At 37.2% G+C, this 26,115-nt stretch overlaps 1 long non-coding RNA gene across 1 annotated transcript in view; it reads left to right on the top strand.

The window, feature by feature from the left end:
- The first annotated feature begins 4,207 nt into the window (after nucleotides 1-4,207).
- Nucleotides 4,208-26,115, top strand: part of LOC309390511 — an 81,072-nt gene continuing 59,164 nt past the window's right edge. Inside the window, exon 1 of the long non-coding RNA XR_014175148.1 lies at nucleotides 4,208-4,669. This is a non-coding gene — a long non-coding RNA (uncharacterized lncRNA). The remainder of the gene's footprint in view (nucleotides 4,670-26,115) is intronic.

Here is a 26,115-nt window from a genome sequence, read left to right on the forward strand (position 1 = left end):
TCTGGAACTATATAGGGTTTCCTGCCTAGGCAGGGGGTTGGACTAGAAGACCTCCAAGGTCCTTCCAACTCTACTATTGTATTGTATTGTATTATTGTATCTTAGTCTGTTGGATTGGAAGCATTAGAGTGCATCCCTTTGTTTTTTTATAACACGATGTTGCCTCAAATAGATCATTGTAGCATTTAGAATCTGTGACCTTTCTGAAGCAACAACTTCCCATTATACTCTGCTGCATTTTTCCTGGGTTCAAGTTTACCACTCTATCTTGAGATTCTGTGGCAGTATATAAAAGACAGCGGAAGTACACTTCAACTTTCAGGCTTACATTTTCAAGCCCTCTTTCCATTCCAAGCCTTAAATTGAAGTTTTAGAAAGCTTTGACGTGAATGAAATCAACAGGCATTTGGCTTTTCCAGAGGGCCACTGTAGAACCAAACGATTTATAACAAGTGTAAAACTAGCAGAACAGTTTTATTTCCAGTTTGTTTTTCCACCTGGAATTCCTCACATTTAATACGTATACAACCATCCACTTGCACACACAATACACATCAGTGATGGAATTCAAAATTTTTACAACCAATTCTGTGGGCATGGCTTGGTGGGTGTGGCAAGGGAAGGATACTGTAAAATCTCCATTCTCTCCCCACTCCAGGGGAAAGATACTGCAAAATCCCAATTTCATCCTGAGTAGCTGTGATTCAGGAGGCAGAGAATAGATGGAGGCATGGCCAGTCAGAGGTGGTATTTACCGATTCTCCAAACTACTCAAAATTTCTGCTACCAATTCTCCAGAACTGGTCAGAACCTGCTGAATACCATCTCTGATACACATCAGATTCTTGTCCCTTAATGAAATCTCAAATCCCACATAACTACTGAGTGCTAGGTTTAGTCAATTTACTAAATCAAACATTAACAATTTAAATTAATATATTATAATGAAGTTCTTATCAATACTTAACATGTTTGTATGGCAACAATTAAGTTCCAGGTTTAGAAGTCCCAAAGTAGTCATTATCTTAATAGACAATTACCCTGTTCATTTAAAATATACTGCTTTGACAAATTCCCCAAACACCAATTTACACAAATGGACTTTTCAGGTGAGTAATTGGGTATTAAAACATATTAGTATACATTGGTTGCCATCTCTACTCAATATAAAAAGGAAAACAAAAAGGCTTATGTGTTGTACTGAATTGTATTTAAACAGGAGGGAACGAAAATTATGCACGCTGTAATATTACCTCTTCTTTAGAGGCCATGGAAGTTTCCAGAGATTATTTGGGACGTATTCGGGGTTATATACAGAAGAGAAGAAGAAAACCTGTTTCGTAAGTAGAAACCCTAAATTTAAAGTTGCCACTTATTTTAATGTATTAATAGAACAAATTACTGAAGTAATTTAGATTTTACTTTTAGTAAGGAATAAAAAATATCACCTGTAGCTCAAAAGTGTTTATCTCTTCAAAGCATGATACGATAATAAAAGAAGCTTTTCCCCATATCCCTTGATGGCAATCCTATGGCACGCATGGAACAGGTGGCATGCAGAGACCTCTCTGCCAGCATGCAGGTTGTTATCTCAGCTGAGCTCCATCGATCACGTGCGCGCACCTCCCGCCAGCCAGCTGATTTTTGGGTCTCTGCAGTGCGGTTAAAACTCTATCCAAGCCATCAAGAATATAACTGTATACATCCAACAGGAAGTGCCTCACAGGAGCAGATAAAGGTAAATCCTAGAGAGGCAGGAAATGCATCACAGAGCATGCGCTGGGTGTGGGGCACAGGGGCGCATGCACACATTGTATTAAAGGTACAGGCATGCATATTTGTGCTGTTGTGTGTGTGCGTGCACTTTAGGCACATGAGGACCAAAAGGTTAGCCATCACTGCCATATCCTAATCAGTGTTACCTGCCTATGTGAATCAAATTCAGTTAAGATCAAAACATTTTAAAGTTTTGCTTTCTATTTTATTGGTGAATTTCCCATACAGGTTTTGACTGAAATGTAACAGAGGGTTACTAAGGAGATTTTCATGCAGTTAGGAGATGATGTTGGGAGTTCAGACAAATGGAAAAGGAAGTGCCAAATCCATTCTGCCAGCCCTCTTTAATTCAAGGAAGCTGACTCCTCCTCTTCTACCCTCATCCTTATCTAACCTTTCCTTATCTAGAGGGTATTCAGCAAGCATGGTCCCTTAACAGGCAAGCTTTTCTTACTGCAGCTCATTTATACCTAACTGCAGTTCTTTGAGTTTGGACTTTAATGAGCCTCAAGCTTCAGTTCCCCAAGGAGCTGCCCAGCATGCTTGACTTACATGCTGACTTGAGTTTTGCTTGATGCTAGAACTCTGCTTTGTATTCACTTATTTTTTGTTTTGTTCCTCTGAGATCTGTTTTGCTGAGGCGAGAACTTAAGATAACTGGTCTCCTCATTCATTTGGACAGAAGCTTCTGTTTATGGCTTAGAAACATGGCAGAGCAAGAAAAAGATTAAACTGAGGATGATATAGAAAAGCATAAGAGAGAATCAAAACTGCATTACGTCCTTAATTCACTAAATCCACAGCTTTGTCACATCATTTATTTGGGACGAAATCCCAATCAAGGAAATGGGATTTAATTCTAAGTAAGCATGTATAGATTTGCTTTAGAAATCTATATATAATTTAAGGTACAATATAATTCTTATATTTCACAGCTGGATATGCCAGAAATACACCTAAGGTGTTCTTTTTTTTTTAAATGTGTTGCTTCATAAGTACCCTGAAAATAAGACCTCCCCAGATAATAAGCCATATTGGGCTTTTGAGTGCATGTGCTAAAATAAGCCCTCCCTGAAAATATTGCAACACAGCAGCAGCCATGAGATGACTACGCTTGCCACCTCCTGCACCTCAAAAATAATAAGACCTCCCTGAAAATGGCCAAGCACTTATTTTGGGGGTCAAAAGAAAATAAGACAGGGTCCTATTTTAAGACAGGACCCCGTCTTATTTTCAGGGAACCATATATATTAAACTGGGTCATTCAGAAATACACCTATCACCTTAAGCAAATTTGCATCATAACCGAATTTACTCTATGATTAATGTCAGGTATTGTATGATATACTATATAAAATTAATAGTCACCTGTCATATCTGCTGTCTTCTAATTCTGAACCTGTAGATAATTGCACATAAATGGTAAGTATGAGTTTATTTACAGAAAAATGCCATGTTTAATTTTGTATCCTGTAGAGAGTGTCACTTTTTGTTCACTTAAAGATTCATTGAAACATTTTAACCTTTGCATTCAGCTGTAATATATTTCCATAAAGGCCTTCTTTAGACTTAAAAAGATGGAAATATACACTTTCACTACAGTATATTTACTACTTGGATAGTGTCAAGTGGAAATGTTAGTCTACATATAACTGAGCACAATTAATGAATTTATATAATCACACAACCAAGAAGGCAAGGCTCCCGGCCACAATGAGTGCAGTATTTTGAATGTTAAGTCTAGAGTTCCATATACGTCACTGTACATAAAAGTAATTAAATGGTGCATTTTGGCATGCTCATTATTCATCCATATCTTTTTCCAAGAATTCTGGTTCCTTTTAATTTTTTCCATTAACAAGTCTTCCATTTTTCTAAACTGTGACTGTTCCATTGGCCAACGATCATGCTTTACTCTGCTTGGATTAGTGCCCTGCAGATATATATACATTTCCATGTTAACTCACAAATAACAGGATTTCATTTGTCATTATAATTTTTGATTATATTATAGTATCTACCGTAGACTTTAGCCACACATGGTTTCTGGGATAATTGTCCGTTTACTACTAGGCTGAAGAATTTGCAGTGAAACAAAGTATGTGAACAATGTATGTGAACAAGAATGTAAATAAGAATGTAAACAAAGCCAAGGCTTGCCTGAAAGTTTTGCTTTGAGAATGGAGCATGTTGAAGAATCATTCAGAGTCAGTGCAAAGTTTCAGAAACAGACTAGGGTTGTTGTCCTGTCCAAGGAAGCAGAAACAACACATGAATGTCATGGAAGAGCCAATGTCAAACATAGTTTTCAAAAGCAAAGAGAACAAAATCAGACCAGATTCTTATATAGGCTGCAGCCAGCTGTCACTAATTAGAAAGTTTACTTCTTTGTTGATGAGTGTAATAGATCTTCTCTGTTCTGCTTTCCTTTTACTCATTGTGTATGTGTGCTCAGATCTTACATCCTTATTCTCTGACTCTTTCAGTTACCTGTTTGAGCAGCCAGAATCCGAGACCTTTGCCTATATAGCACAAGGGTAAGAATGTTGTGGTTTACTTCAGAAGGAATGGTGAATGCTACTCCCACTGTCAGCTGCAGTCACATGATCATCACTTTTAATGTTCTCTCAGCGCTTCCCAGAAGTCAGTGGGGAACCCGAAAGGACTATTATGACTGTTGTCACTCTTTGTCATCTTTGCATTAGTAATTTCTTTGGTTGTGGAAAGCCTGCAGGGAAAAAGTCAACAAAGAAATGATGTATCTTCCACCTTTGCACCATGCTGAACATTCATGCATTCCATTGCTCCCTCCCCACAGGCAGAAGCTGGTTACTGTTGGGTGAGGGAAGAGAAGAAGGAAGGAAAAATGGAACAGGGAGCAAGGAAGAAGGAGGTAGGAAAAAAAAGAAAGAAGGTGGGAAGGAAGGTGCTAGCTGCAAGCTTCCAGAAGGAAACTCAATGCAGAACAGGAATTTGGAACTTGCTTCTGCCCCAAACTGAGTTTTTACCCACCCATGCTATTCTCTATTTAGGAAATATATGAAATCATGACTGAGTGGGCCATGGGTTGCCTAATTTTGCTTAAAATTGAAGAGCTATCATATTGGCTCTTGTTAATATAGTAGCCTGTTTGAAGCTAGGAATTTTTTTATGTCCCTCTTTCACTTGAATCACATGGTGTATTCTGCTGTCATAGAGCCAAACATTCATCCTTGCTGCTCTGAGCTGAGCTGTGTTATTATAGCCTCTTGGTATCCATGGAGCAAATTACAAATGTGCAGGTGAGAAGGCTTGATAAAAAGCAGCACTGTGATTTGTTGCAGCTCCCTAGAGTAATGCCCTCTATGCTACTAAATGATATGTCTTCCTAGGCTACCTACTTTAATCAATCCCTGTGAGGAGAAATGAGAGCAAAATGCAGGCTCTTTATCCACATGCCTTCCCTTGATGCAGTGTTTACGTTAGAAGCACAAGGTATAATTATTTTTTTCAGTCTGAAACTTGAAAGCAAATATGATTTCCTTTAAGCAGGTCAAAAGATGAAAGACTTGAATTGGAAACCTTCTGAAGAACTCTAGCTTCAGATGATTGGGATGGGATAGGGATAGGGACAGGGTTAGGGACAGAGGTGGTATTCAGCAGGTTCTGACCAGTTCTGGAGAACCGGTAGCGGAAATTTTGAGTAGTTCGGAGAACCAGTAAATACCACCTCTGACTGGCCCTGCCTCCATCTATTCTCTGCCTCCCGAGTCCCAGCTGATTGGGAGGAAATGGAGATTTTACAGTATCCTTTCCCTGCCATGGCCACCCAAGCCACACCCACCAAGCCATGTCATGCCCACCAAACCACGCCCACAGAACCGGTAGTAAAAAAAATTGAATTCCACCACTGGATAGGGATAGGATAAACTGGAAGGGACCTTGGATGTTTTTTTAGTCCAGTCCCCTGCTCAAGCAGGAGAACTAAGGCTCCATTTATTCTAACGAAGGAGTTCCATTTGGATATGGTTCAGATTAAATATTTACAAAAAACCAATGCTTCATTTTGATTTTATGTACTCTGTTTCATAAGATGAATGTCTACATGAATACCAAGAAATTAATTATTTGAAATTAAAAATCCAGGACCTGGCAGATATATAATCCTGTATACCTTTAGTCTGTCCTCAGTGGATTTTTTTATTCTGTAGAATTTCAAATTAGGATTTGCCAACAAAACTGAATATGGAAAATGTTAAATAACTGGGCATTCGTGAAGAAGAGTTGAAAGTCTGCATATCAATTGTTGTGGTATTTTGACTTGTCTAAATAAGAATGGTGGACATTGCGGTCATTTTAGAGCCAACATGGTTTATGTTTCCTCAGTAAAAATAATGGATCCAAAAGTTGCTCTTATGACAGGTCAATTTGTGCTTACTGAACAAAATTAAACAGGAAAAAATGGTTTTAAAAACAGGTGGTTCTCATATATGGGATGGAAGAAGCTATTTTTGAAATGAAATCAAAGTGCATTACCCAAGCTTAGTTCATTTCACTATATTTTGAATCATTATGGAGTATTTAGCAAATCAATATTGTATGGATATTAGAAACTATCAGGCAGGATTATTATTTTAATTTAATCCCCTTTCATATTTGTCATTAAATGGATTAGCTGTTCTATGCATGTGGTTTATTTTTAAGCTTGTCAGAAAGCATCTTAATCAGCTTTCCACATTCTTGGGGGTTCAATAGTATTCATTAATCATTGCACCTCCTTTAGTTGGATCAGACATTCCTCTGAGGGCCCTTGTGTTCTACAAGGCAGTAAACCAAGATTGAGGAACAGCTACTTACATTCATTCTATTGTACCCTGGAGTATCAGTGCTAAATTCCTGGGTTTGAATACCAGGGTTCTGAAATATATCAAAGATAAGATTGGTCATATAGTGGAACGTTCCCCCTCAATAACAGGGGCATCCATAGACTATAAAAATATGACAATTGTGTTTGCTATTTTTATGTTTTTTACCACCCTCATGGATTTTTACTTGATGACAAAACTGTATTTTTAGGCCAATTGATAAGCATGCTATCATCTTCCTGTTATGGACAAAAATAAGACATATAATCAGAAATTTATTATAGCTATAATTACATTGATGTATATACTTTAAAAAAAATCTCAGTCATTTTTCCAGTGTGCTATATATGTTGTTCTGTTTTTAGAAAGCATTGGTTATATAAGAAGTTAATTTTTAAAAAAATCATCAAAGTATTTTATAAAATGCTATGGATAAAATCAGCAGAGCCATTTTTCATATGCAAATGATGATCATTGATGAAGGACTTGACTAGCATACTGTATAAAATGATGCAGATTCCTGGCTGGACAATTAATTTCTTACAAAAATGCTAAAACACTGAATTGCTAGAATCTGCCAAGGAGAAGGACAGCTCCTGTCCTTCAAAGCAGATTTTCTTGGCATACGGGAAGTTGCATACAAGGATCCTTCTCCAGAAACATCTGCAGGGAAGGCTGAGAAGTTAAAATGATGAAAACAATGTCACCCATTGTGATGCAAGTTCATTCTCTTTGGTATGTGCTTCATGACATTGCACACATACAGCTCTTTCATCATCATTGGTTTGCATCAGTTTGCAAAGGTGCAACACCTTTTCCTCCCATTTTTGAAATGAGGAATATATAAAAAATAGAGGGTAAGCCATAGCATAAACCAGTGATGGCGAACCTTTTTTGGCTCGTGTGCCACAAGTGGGGGGAGCGCAGGGGGGTCGTGTGCAGGTGTGCTGTACCCATAATGCAATGCGCGAACCCCCCCAGTGCGCATGCGCATACAACGCGCGACCCCCCCATTTTTACATGCTTTTTTCGCCCTCCCCAGGCTCCAGAGGCTTTATAGGAGCCCGGGGAGGGCGGAAAGAGCCTCCCCCGCCCCCCCGGAGGCCCTCCGGAGGCTTCAGGGACCGTCCGGAGGGTCCCTGGCGCCTTCGGAACGCTTAAAAGGACCCTCCCTGAAGGCTTCAGGGAAGCCTCCGGACGGTCCCTGAAGCCTCCGGACGGTCCCTGAAGCCTCCAGGGGGGCGGGGAGGCTCTTTTCGCCCTCCCCAGGCTCCTATAAAGCCTCTGGAACCTGGGGAAGGCGAAAAATAGCTTTTAAAAAGGTGAACTCAGCTGGCCAGCGCGCGCATGCGTGCTTGCCAGCTGACAGGGCAGCGCCTCGCGTGCCCTGACAAATGGCTCCGCGTGCCACTTGTGGCACGCGTGCCATAGGTTCGCCATCACTGGCATAAGCTATAAGCACAATCGCAATAGTGCAACACATTCTTGCAGATGGCCCCACCCTTTCTTGAACAAATTTTCATTACCAATAAAAGAGAAGAATTGTAACTCAGAATTGAAATGAAGGGTCCTTGGTGCTTTCTGAGCTTGGTTGTTTTCTTGCAGACATTTCATTACCAAACTAGGTAACATCATCAGTGCATCGATGATGTTACCTAGTTTGGATAATGAAATGTCTGCAAGAAAACAACCAAGCTCAGTAGTTTTTATTCTCCAGTTGGACATAACCAATACATGTGTTGAGTAAAGGTAAAGGTTCCCTTGCACATATGTGCTAGCCAACTCAAGGGGGCGGTGCTCATCTTTGTTTCAAAGCCGAAGAGCCAGCACTGTCCGAAGACATCTCTGTGGTCATGTAGCTGCCATGACTAAACCATAGGTAGTTCCTATTTTTATATTTGCATTTTTACATGCTTTCGAACTGCTAGGTTGGCAGAAGCTGGGACGAGTAATGGGAACTTACTCTGTTATGTGGCACTAGGGATTCGAACCACCGAATTCCCGACGTTTCTGATCGACAAGCTCAGCGCCTTAGCCACTGAGCCACCACATCCCTTTTATATATTGGGTATTTATCATTTTAAAAAAATCATTTCCTTGTTCTTAAGTTCCAACCTGTGCAAGAAATTTTTCTTCTCTGATTTGTTGTTGTTTTCCTTAAAACAGTGTGTATTTCTGCCTCATTCAGCCTGAATCAAATAATTCAATTCTCAGTGGACGTCCTACCTGCAGTTACAAAAATGATAAAACATTGAATTGCTAGAATCTGCCAAAGAGCCACAGGAAAACTTTTTCCCTACATCAAATTTAAATAAATAGGACACAATTGACTACTTTGAAAGAAATAGTTATCAAGGTATCTCTTCTCAGTAAATGCAAAATTCATCAAAAAAAAAATCTCTCCTGAGATCTTTGTTAAAATTGCTCTTATGATAAAGGCGCCCCATTACAACCATAATTTTTTAATGGTTTTGCCTTGTCACTCTTAGCGAAACATTACAAAATGATATTCTTTCCTTACAAGTGTTAAATAAACATCAGTGACTGCTTTCCTTATAGTTCTTGTCAGCACATCTTCCCTTTTTTGCCTTCAGCTATATGTCTTTATTACATTAACTTTCAAGTAAGAGACAGTCATCTTGGTTCTTCAAATGTCTTTGTAATACAGAATGCCTTCGTTAGGAAAGGCAGAATAGCAGAAGTCCAGTTTGTAGGAAATATAGGTAAGAAGAGAAGCAGCATAAAGTAACTGATTTGGTCCAACATTTCTAGAAAGGTGTAGTCATACTGAGAGCAGTTTTTGGGATAAAGCTGTTGCTATGTTCAGATTTACCTACAAATATAAGAATATGGCATTTTTTCCATTCAGAGGCTATGCTGTTTAGCTTTATCTTTGTCTCTATCGGTTGTTTCTTGGTTTTATGATGGACAACTTTTCAGTGGTAGAGACTTCTACTTAATGTCTTGGGTAGATGCTATGATAGCAAACTTGTCACATTAATTTTTGCTATGGCTTACACTCCAAGCTTATGCTATGGCTTACACTCCATTTTTATACATTCATTTTAAAAATGGGAGGAAAATGTGTTGCTAATTCTTAGCCTTTGGAAGCAATTATTGAGCCTCCAGAAACTTAATGCCTGCTTGTAGTAAGAAACTGCAGGTTGTGCATTCTTCTTTTACAGTATGCTGTGTTGTCATATGCAGGTAGTCCTTGTTTAGCAACTGCCTCATTTAGCAACTGTTCAAAATTGTGACAACGATGGAAAAGTAACTTTACAACCAATCTTTGCACAGTCAATCTTGCATGTCTATAAAGCCAAGCCAAAGTAAGTTTATAAGCACAGAAATGGTTTCAGTAAGCAACCACTTCATTTAACAACAATTGCTGACCACAATTGTAATTGTTGAACCAGAACTATCTGTACTGTTTATATATGGAGCCTTGTTCAAATCTACAGCAGCAATATTTGTTTAAAAATGACACAGGATGAAATAGCAAGAATAATCTCCTTCCTGCTTTATCCTACAGTATTATTGGATAAATATGTCAGAGCAGTTAACTTGTTGGAAACAGATTTCTAATTTATGATCCACAAACAGGACACTGGAAGGCACCGGTAATTTGCTGGCATGATGATTGAGAAGCTTTGGAGTGTTTTCAGAGTATTTGTTTAGACTTTTTAGTAAACAACTCTTTTTGTCACACAGCTTCTCAAAAACTACCAACTGACAAACAATGGTAAATACAATAGTACCTTGGTACGCATTGTTAATTGGTTCCAGAAGGGGCAATAAGTACCAAAAATGATGAGTATTAAATAAATTTTCCCCATAAGGAATAATGTAGTGAGTCATAAGGCAACCAACACCGACAAGTTCTAGTTAGTGAGTCAAGTACCAAACAAATGATGATCACTGGATGAAATTTTCATATCAAAATGCATTGAGTACCCAGTTCAATGGGTTTCACAGCAGTTGAGTACCAAAGTGCCAGTGTATTTACTTACACACACACACACACACACACACACACACACACACACACACACACACATATATATATATATATATATATATATATATATATATATATATATATATATATATATATATATATATATATGTAAGTACATATGTAAATACGTATGTATCTATGTATGTATGTGTGTGTGTTACAACCCCTGGTATGACCAAATATGGGAGGGAACTCACTATTCCCCCTTTCTGTCTATCGGCTCCCTAAAGGAGACCATCCAGGCAGAAAACCATATTTTTAATGTTGCTTTTTATATTTGTGTTGTATTTTTGTCCTGATAAATAAATAAAGGGAGACTAGTATAGATCTATTTCAAGCTATTTAGCTCTCATCAGCTAGCCATACCCTTACTGGGATTTGAACCTGGGCTGTATTACATATTAGGCAGATGTATTAGCCACTAAGCTAATTATTTATCAATACTAAGCTAATTATTTATCAGCACAAAAATACAACACACACACACACACACATATACACACACATACATACACACACACACATACACACACACACACACACACACACACACACTGTTTATTACAGTAAGGAAACAAAAAAAATCCTCTTCGTTCCTTCCCTAACAGAAAGAAAATACATGAATTTGGTGGCACCTACTATAAGTGAACAGATCAAGGCATTCATTTATTCACCAGGTAGAAATCATACCAACAAGTAGACCAGTCTTTGTCTCACTTTTGGCTAGAAAAGGCAAACATTGTCTGACACTTTTCTGCATGTCTTAAGACTCCAAAATATGAAGATGACACATTCTTAACAGCTTGATGTTACAAAGGATTAGCAGATAATCAGCTCAAATTAATCTTAGTGAGTAAACTGCACTGACAAGACTGGGACGTGGAAAAGATGGTAATCTGAAAAACAGGTTTTAGAAACAAACTACTTGAGAAGCCTCATGCCCATTTGTTACCACTGATATTACAATTAGAATCTTCACCAATTACATGAATAACTCAGATAGCTTATTAAACCATTTATATTTTCAGTGTTTTTAAAGAGCTAAAATACTGATAAATTACTTTAAATGATAAAAATAATTTATTATACAATACAATAGCAGAGTTGGAAGGTACCTTGGAGGTCTTCTAGTCCAACCCCCTGCCTAGGCAGGAAACTTTATACCGTTTCAGACAGATGGCTATCCAACATCTTATTAAAGACTTCCAGTGTTGAGGCATTCACAACTTCTGGAGGTAAGCTGTTCCACTGATTAATTGTTCAAACTGTCAGGAAGTTTCTCCTCAGTTCTAAATTGCTTCTCTCCTTAATTAGTTTTCACCCATTGCTTCTTGTTCTACCCTCAGGTGCCTTGGAAAATAGTTTGACTCCCTTTTCTTTGTGGCAACTCCTGAGATATTGAAACACTGCTATCATGTCTCCCCTAGTCCTTATTTCTATTAAACTAGACATACCCAGTTCCTGCAACCGTTCTTCATATGTTTTAGTCTCCAGTCCCCTAATCTTCTTTGTTGTTCTTCTCTGCACTCTTTCTCGAGTCTCCACATCTTTTCTACATCGTGGTGACCAAAACTGAATGTAGTATTCAAAGTGTGGCCTTACCAAGGCATTATTTTATATTTGATGTTAGTATATTTTAAATTATTTTAAGATCTATAAACCACCAGAGTCTGTAAGCTATACATAATAGTACAAAGAACAATATAATTTAAAAATGATAAAACAATATAATGATGTGGAAAGGGTAGACTGGTTTGGAAAATAAGCAATTTTGAAATGTTCATTTACAACAATAATCAACAGCTGTTCAATCACTGCAGTGACATATAATATAATTTTTAAATGAAGTCAATATAATTTTATAATGCATCTACAGGTAGTTCTTAACTTATGACCACAACTGGGACTGAAATTCTGATCACTAAGCAATTAAGTTTTTCAGTGACGTGCGGTGAGGTTTATGACTGGCGAGGCTGGTGACGTCATCAAACCGCGTGGTTGCTCCGATCGCACAGGCGCAGCCCGACCGGAGAAGTTTCTCTTCTCAGAAATGTCAGAAAGGGACAGGCAGACTGCCACAGCTACACTGAGAAGACATTTCTGAGTAGAGAAGCTTCTCCTTTCTTCTCCTTCCCCCCCCCCACTCCCTTCTAGCACTGATGCATTTTTTGCATCAGGCGAGCCCGGATCCTTGCAAGAGGAATGGGATCACGTGTGCAGGAGGCTCCTCAGCACCAGCCTCAGATCAGCGGGAGCCGCGGTCCCCTTCCCTTGCACACGTGGTCCCATTCGCCTCCTTCCTGAGCCAACATGAAGGGGACCGCGGCTGCGCAGATCTGAGGCTGGCATTGAGGAGCCTCCTGCTCATGTGGTCCCATTCCCCTTGCAAGGATCCTGGGCTCGCCCGATGCAAAAAATGGTGAGATCGGCGCATTTGGGGCTGCTGCTGCTGCGATGTCCAGGGAGGCTAAACCAAGCCGCGCGCCTCTCCCAGCCACTTTTGCGGCTTCCTGGAGTATTTTTTTTTATTTTCATGATGAGAGCGGTGATGCTCTGCCTCCCCTGCCTCCCCTGCCTCCCCTGACTGCACGTCACTGAAGTTTTTAAATGAACCATCACATGACAGGACCCAATTTTACAATGTTTTTTACCATGAATTTTAAGCCAATTATATGGTCATTAAGCAAATATGGCTTCCCCAATTGACTTTGCTTGTTGAAAACCAGATAGTTCAAGTGAGCGCAAAATGCTGCAAATATTGTAAATGTGAACTGGTTGTCAAGTACTCAAATTGCAATCACGTGACTGCAGGATGGATAATTTCCTTTTTTCGGAGGCTCTTGTAGTTTTCAAGTGTCATTAAATGAACGGTCATAAGTTAAGGACTACCTGTACTTAATAATGGACTGGTTTAAAATACCTTATCTACATCTTTAAAATGCTGCTATTGTTTCTTATTATTTAACCTCCTTTCCCTGTTCCAGATTGTTGTCTTAAATTTAAAAAAAAATCTAGATTTTCCACTGTGTTGTAGAGATGATAATGTGTTCCAGTGATTTAATGTTTAAGCATCTATTTATTGGGGAGAAAATGAAAAAAAAAGTTGTTATTACCTTTCTATTCTTCCATAACAAATGAAACAATAAATATTCTTCTGAGGTTTGTGGAGGAAGGATACTTACCTTTTGCTAAGTCAGGTGTGCTGCAGTAAGCTTGTTGATGCTTTTACTGTCTATGGAGTCTCCTGGAGTTAATTTAAAGCAGTGTTCCTGTGGTGAGTTAGTTCCACTTCAAAAAATAATGAAAACAGGGCTTACTCTGCTGCTTTTCCTTGTGAACCTTCCTTTTTTATTGCTTTTTGTCCTGTCCTTTACCAAAATCTGGAGTGCCAGATAACTACTTGGGGGATAGAGGAAATGATAAAGGTAACTCTAATTTAGACCACACACACATACACATTATTATTTCCACGTATGGATTACAAAGAGCTGCTTTCTTTCTCTGATATGAAAATACATATACATTTTCCAGTTTCCCAGAATCAGATTTTTATTTGACCAAGCAAATTAGGTTTTTTTATTTTAAAAAGAATCCTGTCCTGTCATGCTGAAGGCCATATGCTGCAAACTGAGGCTAATGTTAGACATTTATTCACTTATTTTTAGCAGCTTACTCAGTACGTTAGTGTGGCCCTTGGGATCTGGCTCTGAAGAGAACAGGTTCTCATAGACTGCCTGTTGTTGTTGTTGTTGTTGCTGTTGTGTCAAATTAATAGTTATTCAAAAGATTTCCAGGTCCTAATACAAAAAGATATGCATTATCCGTTTAGGGCAGATGATGAGTAAGAGTTATCTGTTTTGCATTATGTTTTAGATTTTATTGTTCCTTTTATGACCTGACTTTTTTTACTGTTATACATAGCCAAAATCCAATGATGTCATATTAAATATCTCTGTCTCCATCTTTGACTTTAGTGGGATGATGAGAAATTATAAATTACCCCCAAAAAAGCCTACTGAAACTTTGCTTGTATTTAACCTTCACCACACTACAAACCAAATCAATGAAAGAAAAACGGCACAGTAGAGAATGAAATAAATAAAATAAGATTATAATTAAGATAAGCACTTGCAATTTAATACTAAGGATCATTAAAGTTCTTAAGTTAGTCTCCTACCACCTGTGCAGATGGGTGTCTGCAACTCCCAGAATCATTTAGCCATCATAATCATGGTACAAACTTCTAGAAGTTTAAGTCCTCACCTAGACAAATCCCAAAAGTGGAATGCTGCCTTAAGGTATATGCAAATAATTTTAGAAATAATGCCTCAGGTAATAAAATGGTTAGGGTGCTAAAGGGAATCAAGGTACCAAGTGAGGAAATCCAAATCCAAACTGTCACATGATATTCAAAAGATTTTCAGGAGCACACTGAAAAAGGATCCTTAAATATATAATATGCAGTATTTAAAATCTGCATATTATGCCAAGAAAGCAATATATATGTATCCAAGCAGAGAAATTTGACTGAAAGAGATTTTACTATTACATGGATTTAAAAGTGTAAATCCTTCAGTTAATCAAGTCCTCTGCATTTTATATTAACCAGGGTGGGACAACTCACACACTGGTCAGCTCTTCTTTATTCCCCTACCATCTGGAAGGAGAAATAGAAGCATAGGCAGCTGCACAAACAGGCTGAAGAACAGTTTTTATCCGGGGGCTGTCAGACTCCTTAATGAAAAACAACCTTACAACAACATAGTAAGATTGACGGCGCAACATGCAGTAAGTTCACATGGTGCAATAGGACTGGGTGTTTGTTAGTAGGATTCACTGGGCTAGGGATTTTTTGTCTTTCACTGTGAGTTGTATTGTGTTGGGTGGGTGCATGAAGGGAAGCTCAGCCAATATCATTATGCACATGTTGTACTCTGATAATAAAGGTCTGAATTGAATTGAATTGAATTGATTGGTGTTAAGATTAAAAACTAGCACTTTGACCTTGACTTAAAAATACTGTGGAAGCTAATGTAACTGACTGTTCAAAATACATTTGAAAACACTGTTCTCAATAACATAGGCTTATTTTTAATCAGAGGTGATTTTGAGACATTTTCAAAAGCAGATCCTTCTGTAGTACATCACAGTAATACAAATGAAGGTTTCCTGTATATGGAAACATGAAAATGTGTGTCCAAGCAAGTTTGCAAATTTTATATCAATATGAACCAATAAGAAAATGATTCCTGTGAGAATAATGTATCTGGAAGTGCACCCAGGCTATCACAGATTTGGGTAATCAATTAAACCAAATTGTAAAAAATAAATACCAACAGGATCCTACCATATCTTGCCATATTAAGTTTTAGACCACCATCCATTCCATTCACATTTTAGGCAATACCTCTGAACATTAAAAACTTCACTTGGATTAGGTAGAAAAGAGAATTGTAGCTGCATGTGATGAGAAGTTAATTCAATTTTATAAATTAGCAATCAACAGAGCCCCAAGGAACCCTATAGAACAATAATTGCCACCAATCTTTGGGATTGGCTATTCAAATAGAATTAAATCAGAATATTAGAAGTTCAGATTAAAACTATCCAAAAGATTATCTTGATACATGATCTCAAAAACTGCTGAGAGTTTCAAGAGAGCTAATAGGACTTCCTTTCCTCTAATAATAATCTCACAGAATGATCAAAGTATTCTATGTAGAAATAAATTCAGAAAATATTTTTTCCTCTAAAAGTATCTGGTTTTAGGTTAGTTTCCTAAAGTAGCACTAAAAAAGCTGAAATCTTCTTTATGAAACCCCAAGTTATCTTATATGTACAGCTGTAGATTCTGAAAGATACACACAACTAGACATCTTCCTTCTGGGTATCAGGAAAAAGGTTATTGCTGTTGACTACAGCTCATATTAAGCAGTGGTATACTGTTTTCTATAACCGGAACAATCAAGCAATCAGTAAAGTCATCACTGCAGAAGTTAGAAATTGTTCTCCCAATTTACCTGCATTATTCTTTAGCTCTGGATTCTGGCAAAATTGAAGGGAGAATCTTAAATAGCAGCAATTCTTCAGAAAAACTGGATATATGAGGTCTCATTTAATGCACTATGGAAACCAACATTTTGTTATTGATTTCAGAAGATCAGTTCCAATTAGTGGAGTCATAAACTACACACAACTGTTCATTTGTAGAATTATTTTGATTGTGGACATATTACTACAGTTTGAATCAAAGAAAATAAAATATATTTATCAAACAATTTATTGCCTATAGGAGAGTCAAAAACGTTTCTGTGGATAACTGCAAAATTCAACATATCATTAACAGAACAGAATGCTAATATAATTAAATTAAGAAATTTTATCCAGGGTTGATTTTTACATTAATTAACATTTTAATTAAGTATAAGTAAGTAAGTATAATCTTTATTGTCATTGTACAAAATAAATACAACGAAATTGATTTTAACCTCACTGGTGCGAAATTATAGCAGAAATGAAAAAAGAAAGAAAAAGAAAAAAAACTGGCATGTGCATGGAGTGATTCTATTTAAAAGTCTCACAGCCCAAGGATAGAAACTATCTTTAAACCTATTTGTTCGGCTGGCTATACTTTGATGTCTTCTGCCTGGTGGTAGAAGTGCAAAGAGACACTGACCAGGGTGTGAATCATCTCTGAGTATCTTCCTTACTCTGCTAAAGCAGTGAGATCTGGTGATGTCATCCAGTGGTGTCAGAGAGCAACCAATGGTTTCTTGTGCCGAATTGATCACTCTCTGTAGTGCCTTCCTGTGCAGCTGTTAAACCAGCATACCATACTGTAATGCAATATGTGAGGACACTTTCCATGGTGGACCAATAGAAAAAGGTAATCAGCCATTGTCCCACGGGATTTTTCCACAGGACTCTAAGGAAATGAAGTCTCTGTTGGGCTTTTCCTATCACTAGAGATGTGTTGGTTTTCCAGGTGAGATCTTGACTAATAAGCACTCCCAAGAATTTAAAAGAGGAAATCCTCTCCACACAGCCTCCCTGGATATACAGTGGGGCAGGTTCCTCTCTGTGTTTCTGGAAATCTAGCACCATCTCCTTTAATTAATTAAGGAATAATCAATCATTTTTCCTCTTTAATTATTCTATGCATCAGGCACATATATGTAAATAGTTAAAGAGCATCCAAAAAGTCTTGAAATTTTAATATTTAAAATTCAGAATGTTTACCACACTATTAATAGAAAGTAGCTTAAGAACTTGTTATAGCATTAAATGCTGAATGATTTGCTCTCAATGCAATAAAACATTTCAAATTCAACTTTATTTTATTAAAACACTGTACTCCCTTTGTTCTGTTCTTTGTTACATCCCAAATTAATCAACAAGTGAATGCCTACTATTTGGGTCTTATATAACAGATAATAAAAATGGACTTTCCTTCTGTGTCATAATGATAACTCACAGTCCACAGTCATCATTCATCATAATTAAAATCATCCTCTTTCTTTTAACAAGACAGATTTATAGTTCCTACAGAATTTTCAAGAATCGTGAGCCAATTATAATATTAGCTTTCTTACAGATCTAAAAAGTGTTCAAAATCAGCAGTGCAGAACTTGACTACAATAGCTGAGGAGAATTTCATGAAATGTACATACTTTCAAAACAGAAAAGTTCATTCCTGTAAAACCTAATTTTACTAATAATTCTACAAATGGGCACACAAATACTACTCATATCTGAAACGGAACAAAAAGATTAAAACTGAACACTGATATGCAAAATTTCTGGTATGTATTTTACGTTAAAAACCTCATTTAAGACTTTTACTTTATCTTCTCTCACTTAATATAACATTAATGGTAATACTGCCAATGTGGAGGTGTCCTAAGGCAGTGATGGCAAACCTTTTTTGGCTTGCGTGCCACAAGTGGGGGAGTGCAGGGAGATCGTGTGTGGGAGTGCCGCACCCATAATGCAAAGCGCAACCCTCCCAGTGTGCATGCATGCAGTACAGGCGCTCCCCATTTTTACATGCTTTTTTCGCCCTCCCCAGGCTCCAGAGGCTTTATAGGAGCTTAGGGAGGGTGAAAACAGCCCCCCGCCTCCCGGAGGCCCTCCGGAGGCTTCAAGGACCATCCAGATGCTTCCCTGACACCTTCTGAGCGCTCAAAACGACCCTCCGAGCAAACCAGAAGTGACTTCTGGTTTGCTTGGAAGGTCGTTTTAAGTGTTCCGAAGGCTTCAGGGACCGTCCAGAGGCTTCCCTGAAGCCTTCGGAGCACTCAAAACGACCCTCCGAGCAAACCAGAAATCACTCCCGGTTTGCTCGGAGGGTCGTATTGAGCGCTCCGAAGGCATCAGGGAAGCCTCTGGACGGTCCCTGAAGTCTCCGGAGGACCTGACGGTCCCTGAAGTCTCCGGAGAGCCTCCGGGAGGACAGGGGAGGCTCTTTTCGCCCTCCCCAGGCTCCTATAAAGCCTCTGGAGCCTGGGGAGGGCGAAAAATGGCTTTAAAAAAGGGTGAACTCAGCTGGCCAGCGCGTGCAGGCCAGGGCAGCGCCTCGCATGCCCTGACAAATGGCTCCACGTGCCACCTGCCGTAGGTTCGCCATCACTGTCCTAGAGCAATATCCTTTCCAGCAGAGAAACAACTATGTATTCTAGCAAATTATTCAATTTTAATTCACTGTTGAAGTTGGTAGTTAAGTTGATGATGAAACGTTTTCAAAATTACTTGTGGAATGGAAAAAGATTGCAGGGTATTTTTATTTTTCTATCTTTTCATGAAATGCTAAACTGTGAGGACACTCAGTAAAATTCAGTGATGGCAAACACAGAAGAAAATAAAAGGAAGCACTCATTCACACATCAAGTTCAAACTGTAGAATGCCTTGATGTCTTTCAGATAACTGGCCCTCAATTCCCAAAGTTTCAGCAATTTAACTGGCTAGGAAATTCTGTGAGTTGAAGTCCATATATATGAAAGAAATCTAGATTGAAGAATGCTGCTATAGAAGTGGTTACCACATAACTATCAGGTCTGAAACCAAAATCTGGTAGGTCATCACTGCTCTGCAGAAACTTAATCCCCTTTTTAGCAATTGGTTTGACTTGTCAGAGAATTATTGGATCTGCATTGAAATATTTATTGCAAACAAAAACAAACTCTTAAAAAAACCAATATAAAGAACAAAGAGCCTTGTTCCAGAGTTTCCACGCTAGGGTTTTTTCTTCTGATCTTTTGAACTTAATTTGTATTTGACTAGTATCTTTATAGGTTTGCGAGACTGTCGAAATGCCCACACAATGGTTCCTTTTTGCCTGGAAACTGACGGCTCCCACTTCACCAATCTCAGTCCTTATAAGAACAGACCTATGATGACCAATATAAAAAGATACGTAAGGCAATTGTGGCCAGAAGTGACCATTGTTTTGTCTGTGCTGAACCTCAATCTGTTAACCTACATTCATTCTATTGCATTCAGACAGTGATTCAGAGTTTCCATAGTTTCCCTGGCCTCAGCTGACAAATAAGGACAAAGGCTGAATATCATCAACATTCTGAATAAACATAACTACAGAAGTACAGTACAGTAATATTTAGCATCAGTATGTCTTTAGGTCCTATTCTGGTTAATTGCTTCAGAATAATACAGTTGATTAATGGTTATAAATATCCATTAAAGAGACAATAGAAGCAGAAGAAACATATTCTTTTATCAAGTTCCCAGCAAAGGGTATTCATTAAAGAAATTAAATCTTTCTTTCTTGATGCATGCCCTGCATATAGATCCAGAATCGGCTTCATTTGATAAACTTTGCAACTGAATTGCCACCACATATTCTAGATTTTCCTTGACAATGCCATATGTATAATTACTCACATGATTTAAAGTGCATTTATTGTATAAAATGTGTTTAATTTCAATGCTGTTAATATATCACACTTCAATATTTGAAATTTAAGATGTAGAAACAGTACACATTAATATACTAATGTAATATTCTTATAATCTGATAGTATATATCATACATAACCTGATGGATCCTGCATTTTTCTCAAGCGATCAGTATTTTTATTTCTTTCTGCCTATTAAAATATCCTTGTAAATATAGAGAGTTTGTATAGTTTATTAAGGTTTGGGAAATAATGTTCACTATTTTTTTAATTTTTCATACTAAAATCTTTACTCCCTGAACAGACTGTGACCCCTTTCTCTCCAAAAAATATTGTATATCGTTCTCTCATAAATGAAACTTATGTGCTTCTAGTATCAAACACATTTTCTGTGTGGATGATAAAAGGAATGTGGCCAATTTTAATTATTTTAAAAGCTACGTTAGAATAGTAAAAAAAATTGCTGAAGCATATTATCTATTTGTAAACAGGCTATTATTTACAGTAACAAGATATGTATAGTTTTTACTGTTACTTATATTTCAGCTATCTTTCTGACATGTAGGTGGCATTTTTCTGATATCATGAGTGCCATGCTTTCCCTTCCAAAGCATTATTTCCACTGGCTTCTTTTGACTAGAAAATTCTATCCACATTCAGCCTAATTGGAGTAAAATTGTATTTAATATTGCCCTTTGACTTTTTAGAATGAAGTGTTAAATAACAGTGTGTAACATTTGAAATGCCAAATTTCATAGTCTTTAATCATATCTTAAAATTTAAGGACTCCATTCAGTGCTGAATGAAACTAGAAGGACATGAAGTAAAAACAGAACCATTTGCTACTGATTTACTATTGAAATAACTACTATGGGTGTCCAACTTATAACAAAGGATACACTTATAATATATATATTCACAGAAGAGGCTGAATTGTATTTCTGTCAGGCATGGTCTAAAGTAGCTATATACATTTGCAAGTCCAGAGTGAAATGGAGAAAAAAATAATGAGGACTTTTTTTCTTTGGCCACTGTATCAGGTGAAAATCTACTGATAAATTACTACACACTTTCCTTGCCACTTTCCAATCTTTAAATATCAATATTCTTCCACATAGTTTCTACTTGTTTCATCATCTGATATTCTGAGAATATCCTAATGCAAGACGATTATGTTTTTCCATGTTGAAAGATGTCCTTTTTGTTTCTATAAAATAACAAAAAAATGCAAAATGTGATGTCTAGTATTGATTCCAAAAACAAATGAATGCAGCAAAGGGAATGCTTAAGCCAACCTTGTGACTTTTAGTTGAAAATGAGCTTTTTCCAAATGAACTGGAATATAAACTGGAATCTAATTACGAGTTGCTATAGGATGAAATACATTGTACTTGTAGATTTTAAAGCATATTCAATCAGAACATATGTTTTAAACTAAGCATTTCATGGAAAACACATCATACAAATGAACACATGACAGTAAGTAAAGTAGAGGAAAAGTGTATTGAGCTCCACGTTACAGATTTTTAATAGGTACAATTTAAGATGCATTTCACATACGTGAGAAGAAATAACAGTATTCAGTTTTCAAGACATTTTGAGCATATATTCACCATCTTAACGGAATTGCTTTGAAGTCCTGAATTTCATTGAACAGGAACTACATGAACTTTGAACAAATTTATAGAGTTCGTTAAGAATGAATGTGAAAACAGATTGCCAAAGATCAAGAAATAGAAGAAGTTAAACTAAATGTCATAAGAAACCATGGAAATTGACAATGAAGATAGCTTCTGCCTTTTAGGATGAATCATTAGCAGTAATGCAACAAGCAGGCAAGAAATACATTGGAGACTAGCACTTTACAGAGCAGTTTTGAAGGCTTCAGAAAAGATATTCAAGTAAAGGTGGAAGGAAAGAGAAGAAAAGGATAACCTATAATAGCAGGATGGACGGATTCTGATACAGTGGGAATAAGTATATCATTGGAAGATATGAAGGACTTGATTGGGGTTAGATGATTATGGATAAAATCTTGTCTATGTGGTCACTAACAGTCAACACTGACTTGATAGTATGTAATCAATCCAGATGAGTCATATCAAAATGTGATATCTGTTTCCCTTGCAGTAAGTTAAACCTATAGGCATACAATATTTCTCAAAATCATAATACTAGTCTGAGGATCCTTGGGTTCCATTGAAGAAATATGTATTTATGTTACAGTTTATTTAATTACTTATTTTAGCATTTCAATAGTATGCCCCAATTGCTCATCAGAATGAAAACATCAAATTAGATTAAAGGGAAAATATATACCTCCCAGATGGACATTATAAAATGTTCAGCTAAGGCTGAAAGTGTGCCATTGGCTGCCAGCTGATAAGTATTTTTATCTTTAAAGATTTTTTTCCCCCACAGCTGTTTTGCAGCTTGTACTCGGCTCCACTTGGATGCTCTTTGCTTTCATGATGCAGTACAGCAAAATAAATATTTAGGTAATATCATGCAGAAAGATTTACATGATAAGTGGGAGGGAGTAATGTGACAAAGGAGATGCATTGGATCCAGACAGAATTAGTATTTAATTCCATCAACCAGATTTCATGTAGCTCATGTTGCTTTTGCTCCTACTAATTGTTATTTCCAGCAGTAACACTTAGAGGAAGAAGAAATAAGATATTGGAAGAATGTGGAGAAAGTCTAAGAGGGTTCTTTCTGACCACTGGCCTTATAACCATTTAACCTTCTCATGAAGAGCTCTAAAATGGTAATCCTCAATTTACAATAACAACTGAGCCCAAAATTTATATTGCTAAGCAAGGCAGTTGTTAAGTGACTTGTATGGCCACAACTGTTGTTAAGTGAATCACTGCAGTTATTAAATTAGTAATATGATTGTTAAGGGAATCTGGCCTCCCCGTTGACTTTGCTTGTCAGAAGGCTGTAGAAGGTGACAACATGACCTCAGAACCCTGCAATAGTCTTGCCAAGCATCTGAATTTTGAACATGTGACCATGGGGATGCTGCCTTGGTCATAAGTGTGAAAAGCAGCCATAAGTCACTTTGTTCAATGCCATTGTAACTTTGAACAGTCACTAAACAAATGATTGTAAGTGGAAGATTACCTGTATATCATATTTATGGTATTTAAGAAATGTGTACATTAAGGGGCAATCCTTTTCATGGGAAATTCTTTTTGTTATTTCCTAGGCAAAATGATTGCTGAAGAATTATCATTTTTGTATTACTCTTCCTAAAGGTCTTCATATTGTTCCAGTATTGCCTTCTTACTGTTCTCTTTTTCTTTGCAAGAGAGTGCAAATTCTTGCCAGGATCTTCACAGTGATAGTAGTAGAATAAAGTGTTCCCTACCCTTCTACAAGTGGTCTGCAGGACTGAATGCTACATTCTAGTTAAGTGTCTTTACAATAATGTACAGTGGAATATATGCTCACGGGTCAGGAAAGCTTATTTTATTTCTAATTATTGATTTGACTAATCTGTTAGCACCTATGTGAAACACGGTTGAGGCTACTTCCAGGATCATTATTTTGTCTATGGTTGATTATCAGTTAGGGCAAACTCCTTGGCTATTTCTTATGAAGTTTGTTTGTTTGTTTAATTTATTTATTTATGTTTGTGTGTTTGTCTATTGGCATGGAAGTCAATAGTTTCTTCTTTTAAGTGTTACTCTTTGAAACTGAGATGATTGCTTTGCCCTTATATAAATTATGGTTTTTCTGATGATTGGGCACCTTTACCACAGGGTTTTCTCAGGGAATATCCTGGGTCTGCAAAGTTGATCACATTTGGGTTCATAGTTTCTCTCATTTGGTTTGTTTTTACTCCATTTTTCTTGAAATCCCACCACTCATGAACAAAGTCCTGCGACAGGTACCGGAGACCCTGGCAGCTATAGCACTGCCAACATCATAAGTAGATTAGTCAGCTTTCTGTGCAAGCACGAACTCATCTGTTGTGCTTCATACAATCATTTTCAAGCAGTAAATCAACTTTTGTACACATCCATTCCTGCTGGATGGTCAATAGAATCAACAAGGGTGCTGATATTTTCCTTTTACACTGGCCTAAGTTACCATTTACCCTTACCATAGTAGTAGTAGTAGTAGTAGTAGTAGTAGTAGTAGTAGTAGTAGAAGTAGAAGTAGTAGTAGTAGTTTATTGTCATTGTCCCTTGTACAATGAAATTAAATGCCATCTTCAGTGTACATTATACATAAGAAAACTATAAAAATAAAACAAAAACACATCTTTCACATTCTATGCCATTGAATTGAAAACCTCCGATACTGCATTAATATTGCACTATACAGTAGAATTCAATATTATTACTGCTCTGGGATAGAAGCTGTTTTTCAGCCTATTTGTGTTTATTGTCTGCCAGATGGTAATAGTTCAAAAAAAAGGGGTGCCCAGGATGAGATGGATCTTTAAGAATGTTTTAAACTTTCTTAAGGCAGCGGGAGATATAAAGCTCTGCCAAAGAGGAGAGAAGACAACCAATGATCCTCTGAGCAATGATGTTAACCCTCTGGGGCGCTGTCCTATCTGCCACTGTGCAATTGGCAAACCATATACAGGTGCAGTGAGTTAAAATACTCTCTATGGTGCTGTGGTAGAAAGTCACCAGCATTTTTTCTTTCAGTTGTTGTTTCCTGTGAAGTCTCAGGGAGTATAATCTCTGTTGGGTACTTTTGACCAGTGCTGCAATATGAGCGCCCCAGGTCAGGTCCTATTTTTTGATGATATAGTTAAATAGATAACAAGCTGCTTTTTATCCCCAGGTTGAGAAATCACTGCATGCACTGAAGTTCAAGAATGCATTTAAAATTAAAGTTTCAAAGAGCCTTGGATTTATATAAAACTATTGTTCAAAATAAATTCTCTCAATCTCAGTCTCTCTCACACATGCACATCTTGATAAACCAAACATATAGTTTCAGATTTTTTAATCTCCATGTAAATTAAGACTCATTGTCACTCATTGCACCGGGATCCGGAACCCAACACTGATAGCAATGCACAACTGAATGATGCCGATGTATATAACCCACAGTATAATATAATATTGTTAAATGCACCATATTATAGCATGTAAGATTGACACAGTAACGATGTTTTTATAAAACAACAGAAGGGGAGGAATTTGGCATTTTAAAAAAATGAATCTACTTATATTTAATAGGGAAGAAACGTGTCAGAGAAATTAGTTAAATTCCACAAGATGGATGATTTCAACAGTGCTTGTTAAATGTTAGCAGAAGAGAAATATTAGATGAGAGCTACTTCCTATACTCTTTCTGCATGAATGAGCTTGACTGTTGGAGTACAACATTCTTATTATATACAAAATGTTTTGCTTCAACTATTTTAAAAGTTATTATGTGTTACAAAAATCTGGACAACCAATAGATGAAACCAATTTTGCGTACCAGAATTGGTAATACTAATTTTGCTAGTTACTTGCTAGTGAGATGGGTGGTATATAAATGTAATAAATGAATAAAAATAAAATATTTACATGCAGGAATAGCTATATT

This window comes from Natrix helvetica, assembly GCF_964273705.1.
Source record: "Natrix helvetica genome assembly, chromosome: 4".
In the NCBI taxonomy this organism is placed as follows: Eukaryota; Metazoa; Chordata; class Lepidosauria; order Squamata; family Natricidae; genus Natrix; species Natrix helvetica.